Here is a 13,465-nt window from a genome sequence, read left to right as displayed (position 1 = left end):
ACGATAAACAAGGCCTCCGGGTGTTCTGTTTCATAATTGTTTATTACTGTGTATAGTTCGTCCAGCGCCTTCCTCACTACTGCCTGGGGTGGGATGTAGACCGCTGTGATATTGGCTGAAGTGAACTCACGTGGAAGATAATATGGGCGGCACTTCACGGTCGGGTATTCCAGGTCTGGGGAGCAGTAGGTCGCCAGAGTCGCCACATCCAAGCACCAGGAGGAGTTGATGAGGACACCATTGACAAGGGAATAAGTAGGATTTCGGCAGCCCAGGCTAGATGGGCTTGCCAGATGGGATTGCGCGACAATTACCAGGCAGGAATGTTCCCTTCCAACCAGGGAACACTTTAGCAGCTAAGGGCATTCAGCCACTGATCTTCGGGTAAGCTTTCTCCAAGGCTGCCTTCAGGACGCATGACAATGCAGAATCGCCGAGCAGAAACTGCCAAGTTCCGCATGCATGAGTACAGCCTCAACCGGGACCTTGGATTCATGTCTCACTACATTTAACCCCCACCATCTGGCCTGGGCTTGCGAAATCCTAACAATTGTCCTGGCTTGAGACAATTCACACCTCTTTACCCTGTGATTATCCCTCTCTCAAGTCGCACCACCTGGACCTGTAAAGACTTAATTACCTGCAAAGACTCGCATTCAAGGTATCATCTTGCATCATTGGCTTTGTCTATATATGCTGTGTTTTTGTAACCTACCTCTTCATTCTCCTGATGAAGGAGTTACGCTCCTCGTGATTCCAAATAAACCTGTTGGAATTTAACCTGGTGTTGTAAGACTTTTTACTGTGCCCACCCCAGTCCAACGCTAGCATCTCCACATCAAGATTATGAGGGGCACAGGGTGGATAGGGAACAGCTGCTCCCCTTAGTTGAAGGGTCGGTTACGAGGGGACACAAGTTCAAGGTGAGGGGCGGAAGGTTCAGGGGGGATTTGAGGAAAACTTATTTTACCCAGAGGGTGGTGACGGTCTGGATCGCACTGCCTGGGAGGGTAGTAGAGGCGGGTTGCCTCACATCCTTTGAAAATTACCTGGATGAGCACTTGGCACGTCTTAACATTCAAGGCTATGGGCCAAGTACTGGCAAATGTGATTAGGAGTGGCAGATCAGGTGCCTTTTATGTGGGGGTGCAGACTCGATGGGCCGAAGGACCTCTTCTGCCAGTATTTTTAGTGAATCTGTGAATAGGTTTAACGGCTAAAGATTGAAGGGAGGCCTGGGTTGTTTTGCTGGAAAGAAAGTTTAAGGTGTCCTGGTCCACCCACGTCGACGCTACGCCCAAGAAAGCCCATCAGCGCCAATATTTCCTCAGGAAATTCAGCATCTCCACATTGACTCTTACCAGCTTTTAGAGGTGCACCACAGAAAGCATCCTGTCTGGCTGCATCACAGCCTGGTATGGCAACGGTTCAACCCAAGACCGCAAGAAACGTCAGAGAGCTGTGAACATCGCCCAGTCCATCACACAAGTCCCCCTCCCATCCATTGACTCCATCTACACCTCCCGCTGCCTTGGGAAAGCAGGCAGCATAATCAAAGACCCCCACCCGGCTTACTCACTCTTCCAACTTCTTACATCGGGCAGGAGATACAAAAGTCTGAGAACACGCATGAAACAGATTCAAAAACAGCTTCTTGCCCGCTGTTACCAGACACCTAATGACCCACTTATGGACTGATCTGATTAATACGACACTCCTGTATGATTCACCCGATGCCTGTGTCTATGTATTACATTGTGTACCTTGTGTTGCCCTATATACGTATTTTCTTTTCATGTACTAAGTGATCTGTACATTGTCTGTACACGTGACAATAAACAAATCCAAGGACGTCTGGTTGTAATAAATTAAGCTGTCTATTTACTTCCAAGATAAAATAGCGTTGGAGTCTCAAAGATAACTAACCATCATTCCTACCTGGTTATAAGGCTCATGTGATTCACATTGCCATGAACATAGAACTAAGAACAGGAGTAGGCAATTCAGCCTCCTGAGCCTACTCTGCTCTTTAAAACAATCTAATCTCGTCCTTATCTCCACCTTTATGCCTGCTTCTCATAACCCTTCACCCTGCTACTAATTAGAGGATGAGAAGGGAGATTTAATAATGGGAGATGAGGAAATGGCTGAGGAACTGAACAGGTTTTTTGGGTCGGTCTTCACAGTGAAAGACACAAATAACATGCCAGTGACTGATGGAAATGAGGCTCTGACAGGTGAGGACCTTGAGGCGATTGTTATCACTAAGGAGGTAGTGATGGGCAAGCTAATGGGGCTAAAGGTAGACAAGACGCCTGGCCCTGATGAAATGCATCCCAGAGTACTAAAAGAGATGGCTAGGGAAATTGCAAATGCACTAGTGATAATTTACCAAAATTCACTAGACTCTGGAGTGTCCCGGCGGATTGGAAATTAGCAAACGTGACACCACTTTAAAAAAGGAGAAAAGCAGAAAGCGGGTAATTATAGGCCAGTGAGCTTATCTTTGGTAGTAGGAAAGATGCTGGAATCTATCATCAAGAAAGAAATAGCGAGGCATCTGGATGGAAATTGTCCCATTGGACAGACGCAGCATGGGTTCATAAAGGGCAGGTCATGCCGCACTAATTTAGTGGAATTTGTTGAGAATATTACCAGTGCGGTAGAAAACGAGCCAATGGATGTGGTATATCTGGATTTCCAGAAAGGTTTTGACAAGGTGCCACACTGAAGGTTACTACATAAGATAAAGATGCATGGCGTCAAGGGTAAAGTAGTAGCATGGATAGAGGATTGGTTAATTAATAGAAAGCAAAGAGTGGGGATTAATGGGTGTTTCTCTGGTTGGCAATCAGTAGCTAGTGGTGTCCCTCAGGGATCAATGTTGGGCCCAAAATTGTTCACAATTTACATAGATGATTTGGAGTTGGGGACCAAGGGCAATGTGTCCAAGTTTGCAGATGACACTAAGATGAGTGGTAAAGCAAAAATTAGCAGAGGACACTGGAAGTCTGCAGAGGGATTTGGCTAGGTTAAGTGAATGGTCAAGGGTCTGGCAGATGGAATACAATGTTGACAAATGTGAGGTTATCCATTTTGGTAGGAATAACAGCAAAAGGGATTATTATTTAAATGATAAAATATTAAAATGTGCTGCTGTGCAGAGGGACCTGGGTGTGCTAGTGCATGAGTCGCAAAAAGTTGGTTTACAAGTGCACCAGGTGATTAAGAAGGCGAATAGAGTTTTGTCCTTCATTGCTAGAGTGATGGAGTTTAAGACTAGAGAGGTTATGCTGCAACTGTATAAGGTATTCGTGAGGCCACACCTGGAGTATTGTGTTCAGTGTTGGTCTCCTTACCTGAGAAAGGACGTACTGGCGCTGGAGGGTGTGCGGAGGAGATTCACAAGGTTAATCCCAGAATTGAGGGGGTTGGATTGCAAGGAGAGGTTGAGTAGACTGGGACTGTACGTGTTGGAATTTAGAAGGGGGGGGGGGGGGTGGCGCGGCTTATAGAAACATATAAAATTATGAAGGGAATAGATAGTATAGATGCGGGCAGGTTGTTTCCACTGGCGGGTGAAAGCAGAACTAGGGGGCATAGCCTTAAAATAAGGGGAAGTAGATTTAGGATTGAGTTTAGGAGGAACTTCTTCACCCAAAGGGTTGTGAATCAATGGAATGCCCTGCCCAGTGAAGCAGTAGAGGCTCCTTCATTAAATGTTTTCAAGATAAAGATAGATAGTTTTTTGAAGAATAAAGGGATTAAGTGTTATGGTGTTCGGTCTGGAAAGTGGAGCTGAGTCCACAAAAGATCAGCCATGATCTCATTGAATGGCGGAGCAGGCTCGAGGGGCCAGATGGCCTACTCCTGCTCCTTGTTCTGATGTTCTCATGTTAATTAAAAACCCATCTATCTTCTAAAATTTGCTTAGTGTTCCTGCTTCCACTGCACTCTGGGGTAGAGAATTCCACAGATTCACAAACTTTAAGTGAAGTAATTCCGACAATTTCTGTTTTAAATCTTTGCCACCCCTTAGCCTAAAACTATGGCCTCTCATTCTAGATTGTCCAACAAGAGGAAACATCCACTCTACGAGATAGTAGATAGATCCACCCTGTCAATAGTAGATCCATCGGTGGTCATTTTCCAAAATTCTTTGGACTCTGGAATGGTTCCTGCAGATTGGAGGGTAGCTAATATAACCCTGCTATTCAAAAAGGGAGGTAGAGAGAAAACAGGGAACTATAGACCAGTCAGCCTAACGTCAGTAGCAGGGAAGTTGCTCAAGTCCATTATCAAATGTTTCACAGCACAGCATTTGGAAAGCAGTGGTATAATCAGACAAAGTCAGCATAGGTTTACGAAAGGGAAATCATGCTTTACAAATCTACTAGAATTCTTTGAAGATGTAACTAGTAGAGTTGACCAGGGAGTACCGGTGGATGTGGTTTATTTAGACTTTCAAAAGTCTTTCAACAAGATCTCAGATAACAGGTTACTCTGTAAAGATAAAGTGCATGGGATTATGGGTAGTGTCTTGAGATTGATAGAAAGTTGGTTCGCAGACAGGAAGCAAAAGGTTGGAATAAATGGGTCTTTTACTGATTGGCAGGCAGTAACTTGTGGGGTACCTCAGGATTGTGTGCTGGGACTCCAACTGTTCACACTATATATTAATGATTTGGATGAGGGAGCTAAATATATTATCTCCAAATTTGCAGATGATATAATGTTGGGCAGAAGGGTGAACTATGAGGAGGATGCAGAGATGCTTCAGCGGGATTTGGACAGGCTGGCTTTGTGAGCTTATGCATAATAGGTGCAGCATAATGTGGATAAATGTGAAGTTCTCTGCTTCAGTAGCAAAAATAGGAAGGCAGAATACAGATTATTATTTGAATGGGTGTAAATTGAGAGAGGTGGTTACTCAGCGAGACTTTGGTGTCCTCATGCATCAGTCGTTGAAAGTAAGTGCGCAGGTACAGCAGGCAGTAAAGAAGGCAAATGGTACGTTGGCCTTCATAGCGAGAGGAGTTGAGTATAGGAATGGGGGTGTTTTACTGCAATTGTATAGGGTGTTGGTGAGGCCACACCTGGAGTATTGTGTGCAGTTTTCGTGTCCTTATCTGAGGAAGGATGTTCTTGCTATGCAGGGAGTACAGCAAAGGTTTGCCAGGCTGATTCCTGAGATGGCGGGACTCTCATATGAGGAGGGTCTAAATTGGTTAGGATGATATTAATTAGTGTTTAGAAGGGTGCGAGGGGTTCCATAGATGCTTAATGGACATGTATCTTTAGGTCAAGCGGCAGAGAGAATGAGGAATTCAATAAGTTGCAAGATAATATTTGGTGCTAGTGTTCAAACAGGAGATCTCAGACTTTGTGGCACCTGAGAGATGGGTGGGACTTATTTCAATTGGTTGGCTGGTAGCCAATGAATTGTCCAAATGTCCATATTCTGCCCAGTAATTGGCGGTTTTTGGGCCCTACTAGAATGGAATGATTTTCGGAGACCTAAGGAGCTCAGTGTTGGATTCTGGATGCTAAAGAAGAAGGAGCTGTGAGTGCCTGCCCTCGATCTCTTTCTTCAGAAATGTGGTGAGCTGCTATCCTCTTGAACCTACAAAGAAGCTGAATGAATGTACAATGAAAACCATTACAGACTGCAAACAGAGACCTCGACCTGAAAGTTTGGTTTGAAGGAAGGTGTGCTTAAAGACAACCATCTGAAACAAAGACCTTTTACTTATTATTTTCACCCGTCTCTTCCCCTCTGTGTTTGTTTGTCTTCTGTGTATGTGTGTGTGTGTAGAGGATAGGGGCAGGTTGAAGTGGGGGATTAGGGATTAGTTGATAGTTAACCAGTTGCATTGGCTGCATATTTCATTATAGTTCTTAATTAGTTATTAATAAACAGTAATTGTTTCAATTTACAAACCTGGTGACTGTGACTTTGGGCAGCTAAGGACCAACGACATCCGGGGTGGGATTCTCCGTTGGCCGACGCCAAAATCGGGAAAGGTGATTTGACGGAGAATCGGTTTTGACACCAAAATCGTGGCAGGCGCCAATTTGACTCCAAATCGCAATTCCCCAGCACCTCGATAGAGGTATCAATGCATTCCAGAACGCACGTACAGTAGACACTGTTTGCATATCATTAACGGGCCTGACCTGTCGTGTTGGGCGTTCCGATATACAAACGAACCAACATGGTTGTAGATGGTGCAACTCTGTTTTATTATTCTGTATAATAACAACTGTTAACTTCTGGCTGTGGTTCGCACTTCATCAGTTAACCTGTGGACCCAGCCTTAGCACTATCTTAGAGAGGCACTCAGCACATGGTGCATGTCTGAGTGGCACGCTGTGAGCCCTGTGCTCTGAGCTATCGCCTGGTGGAATGAGCGGGAACTGTGGTATTCCCTGTTTTATAGTGCGTGTGCTCTCACTGGTGATTGGCTGTGATGTTGCGTGTGTGTTGATTGGTCCGTCGACCTGTCCATCAGTGTGTGTGTGCGATTGCACCATGATATGTTAATATGGATATCATGACATCCCCCCTTTTCACAAGAATATGTGCCTACATGGTAATAAATATTGGTGTGTACTGAGTGCAGCTGAGTATGTGTGTGCAATATTTACAACATGTACATGAGGCTAAACTACATACATAGGAAGGTGTCAGGTGCAACATAGCAACGAGGTTGTACCACAAACAAAACAAGTGCAATCATCAAATATCAAAAGAGAACTCCTGGAACGACAAAAAGAGAAACAAGTTAACATTGTTGCACAACAATTCAGTGAGTCCAATGTGCAAACAGGCTCATAAGTCCAGCCTAGTGGGTGGGCGACGAATTCGGGTTGACTGCCTCAAGGGTGGGTCAGGATCCACCGGCTGAGGAATGGGCCTGGCCACGGGCGATAGAAGAATAGGCAGAGTGGCAGGAAGCTCCACGAAGTCGACATCAGGGACAACAGGAGGGCGTGGCACCGGTGCATGATCACGTAGCAAGCGCGGAAGCAGCCGAAGGGCCCGCCGATTACGCCGGTGAATGGAGCCATCAGGCATGCGAACCAGGAATGAGCGGGGAGCCACGTGGCGGAGAACCTCGGCAGTTGTCGACCAGCCACCCTCTGGTAGGTGTATGCGGACGTTGTCTCCAGACGCCAGGGCAGGAAGATCAGTTGCCCGAGTCTCATGTGCCACCTTCTGCTGAGCACGTTGCTGTCGCATCCTTTGCAGTACTGGAGCATGGTCGGGTTTAGAAACATGAATGGACGGCACAGTGGTCCTGAGGGCGCGACCCATCAACAGCTGGGCTGGTGAGAGACCTGTGGACAGTGGGGCGAGATCCTCCGCCATCCCTGCTACTCTCAGGCCCGGATGGGCCGAAGTCCCGACGGCGTGACCCCAGTTCACGCCGTCGCCGTTCACACCTGCTATTTAAAGTCGTCAGCCAGTCGTGCTGGCTGACGCTGAGCAGGGAGGAGGTGAGCGGACTGTTCCGCAGCTCCTGGAGACCGGGTCGGCTTACCCGAGAAGGCTGCGGCCAAAGGGGGGGGTGGGAGAGTGTGGAGGTGGTAGGGGGGGGGGGGGGTGAGGGAGAGTGTGCAGGTGGAAGGGGGGATGAGGGACAGTGTGCAGGTGGGATGGGGGAGATGAGGGACAGTGTGCAGGTGGGAGGGGGATGAGGGAGAGTGTGCAGGTGGGAGGGGGGGATGAGGGAGAGTGTGCAGGTGGGAGGGGGGTAAGGGAGAGTGTGCTGGGGAGAGGGGGGGTGAGGGAGCTTGTGCAGGTGGGAGGGGGGATGAGGGAATGTGTGCAGGTGGAAGGGGGGATGAGGGAGAGTGTGCAGGTGGAAGGGGGGGTGAGGGAGAGTGTGCAGGTGGGAGGGGGATGAGGGAGAGTGTGCAGGTGGGAGGGGGGTAAGGGAGAGTGTGCTGGGGAGAGGGGGGGGTGAGGGAGCTTGTGCAGGTGGGAGGGGGGATGAGGGAATGTGTGCAGGTGGAAGGGGGGATGAGGGAGAGTGTGCAGGTGGAAGGGGGGTGAGGGAGAGTGTGCAGGGGGGATGAGGGAGAGTGTGCAGGTGGAAGGGGGGATGAGGGAGAGTGTGCAGGTGGGAGGGGGGTGAGGGAGAGTGCAGGTGGGAGGGGGGGATGAGGGAGAGTGTGCAGGTGGGAGGGGGATGAGGGAGTGGCGTGCAGGTGGGAGGGGGGGTGAGGGAGAGTGTGGATGGTATCGTCCATCTGCGGATGCCACATGTCAGCCGCCCTGATATGGCAGGACGGTGACGAGGACACGGCCGCAGGTTGCGTGTGGCTGATGGGCACAGGTGAGTGGCACACTGGTGAGAAGTACGGTGTGAACTAACCGTTGGACGCAGACAGTGACCAGGTGTTCGGCTGGCTGCGTGTCTGCAGCGCGACCAGGCCACCGGGACACAGGGATCCCATGCAACCCGGCTGGCGAGGTGTGGAAGAACCTTGGTGTAACATGTCGTTTCTCTGCCCCCCACCACCCTCCTGCAGGTCACCATGTATGCCAACCAGACAGCGATGTTTACTGCCGTGGTTGGAGCCGCAGCTCTGGAGTTTGCCATCCGGCAGCGTAGAGTCGGACGGCCCACAGTGGCTGCAGATGCAGCGGTTGCCGGTGCAGCAGAGGGGATGGCCGCGGAGTGGCCCGTCGTTGACACGCAGGCCGCAGGCGCTCAGGACTCAAATGTACAGGGGGATGCCGAGGGGAACATTGACCGCCAGACGGCGAGGAATGCAGAGGAAGTGCTTGGTGGGGAGCAGGAGGAGGAGGAGCAGGTGGAGCAGGAGGATCCACTGATGGTGGTGCCAGGGCGCCACAGGCGTCCAGCAAGGCCGAGGGTGTACCGTGACAGAATGTCATTCGAAACCCTACCGGACATCACATGCAGGAGGAGACTACGGTTCAGCAGGGAGCCGGTCGCACATATATACCAGCTCGTGGCGCACCTCGCACCACGTGGAATGGGAGGAGGACACGCGATACCAGTCTCCGTCAAGGTTACGGTGGCCCTAAACTTTTATGCGACCGGTTCCTTCCAGGCGCCGAGCGGGGACCTATCCAGGATATCACAGGCATCGGTCCACAGGTGCATCAGGGCCGTCACTGACGCCCTGTACGCCATCGCGGACAGGTACATTCAATTCCCTGAGGACCGATCACAGCAGGAAGCACGGGCACGTGGATTCGCCAAGGTGGCCGGGATACCGATGGCCCAGGGTGACATCGATGTTGTGCACGTCCCCATGCGCCCACCTGCAGACAACAGGGAAGTGTTCATGAACAGAAAGGGCGCATACTCCATTAACATTCAGGTGGTGTGCGACCCCCACATGAAGATCATGCACGTGTGTGCAAAGTACCCCGGGAGTGTGCATGACGCCTACATTCTGGCACAGTCGTTCATCCCCGCAATGTTCGATGGATGCCCTCCCCGGCTGAGGGGCTGGTTGCTGGGCGACAAGGGCTATCCGTTGAGGTCATGGCTGATGACGCCAATACGGAGGCCTCACACCAACGCGGAGAGCCTATACAACGAGGCACATGCAGCAACCAGGGGTGTGGTGGAGCGGTGCTTCGGCCTGCTGAAGATGCGATTCAGGTGCCTGGACCGCTCCGGAGGGGCCCTGCAGTACCGGCCCGACAGGGTCGGTCGCATGGTTGTGGTCTGCTGTGTGCTGTACAACATTGCCATGCAGAGGGGAGATGACCTGGTGGAGGAGTCGGAGGGAGGACCTGATGGCACCGGAGCCAACGCAAACGAGGGGGATGGGGAAGAGGAGGAGGATGAGGATGATGGCGCGCATCAGGGTGGGGGAGGGGCGCAGGACACAGACACTGCCCGGCTGCTCGTTACGTCCAGGAGGCTGCGCGACGGCACTGCCGCGGACAGCGGGCACGCGACGCGTTGGTGGCCGCACGGTTCACGCACTGTGGGGGTGGGATTAGCTGAACACTGCCACTTGCACCGTCACTCCTGTACACGTGCACCACACAGCAAACCCCCCCCCCACACCGCGTTCACGGCACCAATTCCACATCACCTTGCCACTGCGGCACTACGGGATTGCACAACATTGATGATTGGGTAAGCGGGTGTGATCAGTGCCATGTTGAATGATGACGGCCCGCTCTGCGATGAGCTGTGTGCTCAGATTCGCCAGCCGAGGTCTGACTCATGGCTATAGCTGAACCATGCACTCCGGTGGTCACAGCCTTCGTGACGGAGATTTCACCACATGCCCGTGAGGTGGCTGGCGTCGGTGTACCGAGGACAACGGTGTCCGATTATGGGAGGCAGGGGGGGAAAGTGTCAGCACATCCGGAACAGACCTTGAACGGCTCGTATACCACTACGCCAATCGGGCACCCTCACGAGCCCCCTGGCACCGGACATAGCACACAGTCTTACAAGTCAAATTGAACAGTGAGTTCATTTATCATAGAATTTACAGTGCAGAAGGAGGCCATTCGACCCATCGAGTCTGCACCGGCTCTTGGAAAGAGCACCCGACCCAAGGTCAACACCGCCACCCTATCCCCATAACCCAGTAACCCCACCCAACACTAAGGGCAATTTTGGACACTAAGGGCAATTTATCATGGCCAATCCACCTAACCTGCACATCTTTGGACTGTGGGAGGAAACCGGAGCACCCGGAGGAAACCCACGCACACACGGGGAGGATGTGCAGACTCCGCACAGACAGTGACCCAAGCTGGAATTGAACCTGGAACCCTGGAGCTGTGAAGCAATTGTGCTAACCACAAGGCTACCGTGCTGCCCTTTGTGTGGTTAACATAGGTGCCCTACCCACTACAACTAGACTGTGCCCTGCACCCGTGCCAACTTCTTACGTGCCTAACGTCTTTGCCTTACGGGCCCTACCACTACGTCTAGGTGTGTTCCCAGATGGTACAGCAGGAGTGGAGGCGGACTGCTGTGAATCACGCCCTTAGACATGGCTCCCCGTCGGCACACGTTTCCTGGGGCGGCCGGGCATCGATGAGCCAGGCTGCTCGGCGGGCGTGCTGCCACCCTGACCTGCCCGCTCCCAACCAGATGCGCCAGGGATGGAACGGAGGGAGGCCGAGTGTACCGGGACGTCCCTTGAACGGGCCCCAGAATCTCCTCCTCCCTCGGGGAACCCGGTGGCCCCCGGCCTCACTGTGGGACGGAGATGCGCTCGGAGACATGCCCCGTCGCACCACCGACACCTGGCGCTGCCAGTCCTGGAGGCCTGCAGCGGTATCGACCACGGTCCGAATGTTTGCCGAGATGGAGCACAGGGAGTGCCACATTCCTGCCAAGGACTGTGCGATCTCGATCTGTGAGTGCGCGACGCCATCCATCACGTGCGCCAGGCGGTCAATGCTCTCCGCGACCGACTGCTGGGACTGTGCCATCGCTTGCTGAGACCGGGCCATGGCATGGTGAGACCCAGCCAGGGCCCCGAGAGCGGCGGCAATGTCCTGTTGGCTCTGTGAGATGGCTGCCTGTGAGAGGGCAGCCCTCTTCCTGGGCCATCGATGACGCGTGCACGTTAAGCCAAATGCCTTGCAGAACCTGACCCATGGCCGAAACCCTTTCACCCATTGCCTCCACCGCGGACGCCACCCGTGCGTGTCGGCCTGGGTGGCTGCGATGAGCGGCACCACTCCCTGCTCCTGGACGCGGATAGACTCCTCCAACTGCGTGTGCAGGTCCTGGAAGATGGCCCTCATCCCGTTATTCAGTCCCTGGGTGTCCACATGCATCGGTTGTCCGGGTGGGTCAATTACATCCAGGAACCCGGGAACCGTCTGGGTGGCAGCTGGGGGGGGGGGGGGGGCCTTGGGGCAGCCTCATGGCACTTACCCTGGCAGCCCGGGTGAGGTCGTGCAGCTTCTTGCGACACTGCTCCCCCGTCCGGTGGGTCTGCCCCACAGCACTGACTGCGGTGCCAACCTCACGCCAACCGCGCCTCACCGCGCTGGATGGCTGGCGATGCCCACGTCTTGGTCAGAGGGTGTCCCTTCTCTGCTCGACCTCATCCACCAGGGTGTCCAGATCCGTGTCCCGGAACCTCGGTGCGGCTCTTCGGGGCTCAGCCATCTCCTCTCTTCTCCTCCGGGTCCTCTGTGCGCGGATCGTGCCATTTATGATGCAGCGCCGTGTCATTCGGGCGTCACGCGGTGACGACGCAGCCTTCGCGACACGCCCCCATTTTCGGGCCCTGAATCGGTCGGGATTGGGGCCGTTTCGCGCCTTCGTGAACCTCAACGGCGTTCACGACGGCGTGGGCACTTCGGCGCGGGAGTGGAGAATCGCGTCCATGGTTTCCACTAGTAGGAGAAACAAGAACCCGAGGGCACAGCCTCAGGCTGAAGAAACAATCCTTTAAAACAGAGATATGTAGCCATCTGGGATGGCCACGTCCCGATTACAAAATGGACATTTGCAAAGACTGCAGGGAAAATTGGACAATGCTAAGAAACAAGCAGGTGCAAGCTCTGTTGATTAGAACCTTAAACGCTCAGCCAGGACAGAAACTACCAAACGATTTACATACTAATGAGCCATCTCCGGGGATAAAAGGGAAACATTTAGATACACAATGTTAGGACAGACCCCCCGGCGCCAGAAGAAGCTAAGACAAAGCTGACTGACAGTCACCAGGACACGCCCAGCGATCAGGGAACCACCCCTCTATTGGAGGAAAATCGATACCGATGATTGGGAAAGACCCAATTAGTTGAGGCCAAGTTCAAGGCCCGCCCAAAAGAGCGGTAAGCCCTTTTGAGTATAAAAGGTATCCCCCAAGGGAGAACCGCCCTCCTTTGGCTTTGGCTCTCAGCGAAGAGAGAGTCCTGCCTAGCAGCTACAGCAGACCAAGTAAGTTCCAAGTCAACGCACGCTACGAGATACACGCTCCTAGTTGCTACCCTGTAAATAGTTCAACCCAGCAGCCTCAGAACTGAGCAACGGCCATTGTTCCTCTGACTGAGTGGGCGCCCGAAGCTAAGTATAGGCCTTAGTAATAGTAGTAGTTTAGTTTTGTAGAGTTTATGCATGAGTAGATTTGACTGTGTATCAATAAATGAGCGTTGCTTTTGAACTTACTAACTAGTGTATCGAGTCATTGATCAGTATTCGGTTCTGAACCTTGTGGCGGTGTCGAAAGACACCTGCCGACTCTTGAGCAAACATGATTAAATAGAGCCAAATTAAGAACCAACCAAAAGTTAGCAACAGATGAGGAGGAATTTCTTCAGCCTGAGGTTGGTGAATCTGTGGAACTCTTTGCCGCAGAAGGCTGTGGAGGCCAGACACTGTGTGTCTTTAAGACAGAGATAGATAGGTTCTTGATTAATAAGGGGATTAGAGGTTATGGGGAGAAGACAGGAGAATGGGGATGAGGAACATATCAGCCATGATTG

The sequence above is a fragment of the Scyliorhinus torazame genome, chromosome 9, assembly GCF_047496885.1.
Source record: "Scyliorhinus torazame isolate Kashiwa2021f chromosome 9, sScyTor2.1, whole genome shotgun sequence".
Lineage (NCBI taxonomy): Eukaryota > Metazoa > Chordata > Chondrichthyes > Carcharhiniformes > Scyliorhinidae > Scyliorhinus > Scyliorhinus torazame.
The sequence above is the reverse complement of the archived record's forward strand: the minus strand, read 5'-3'. Positions refer to the sequence as shown.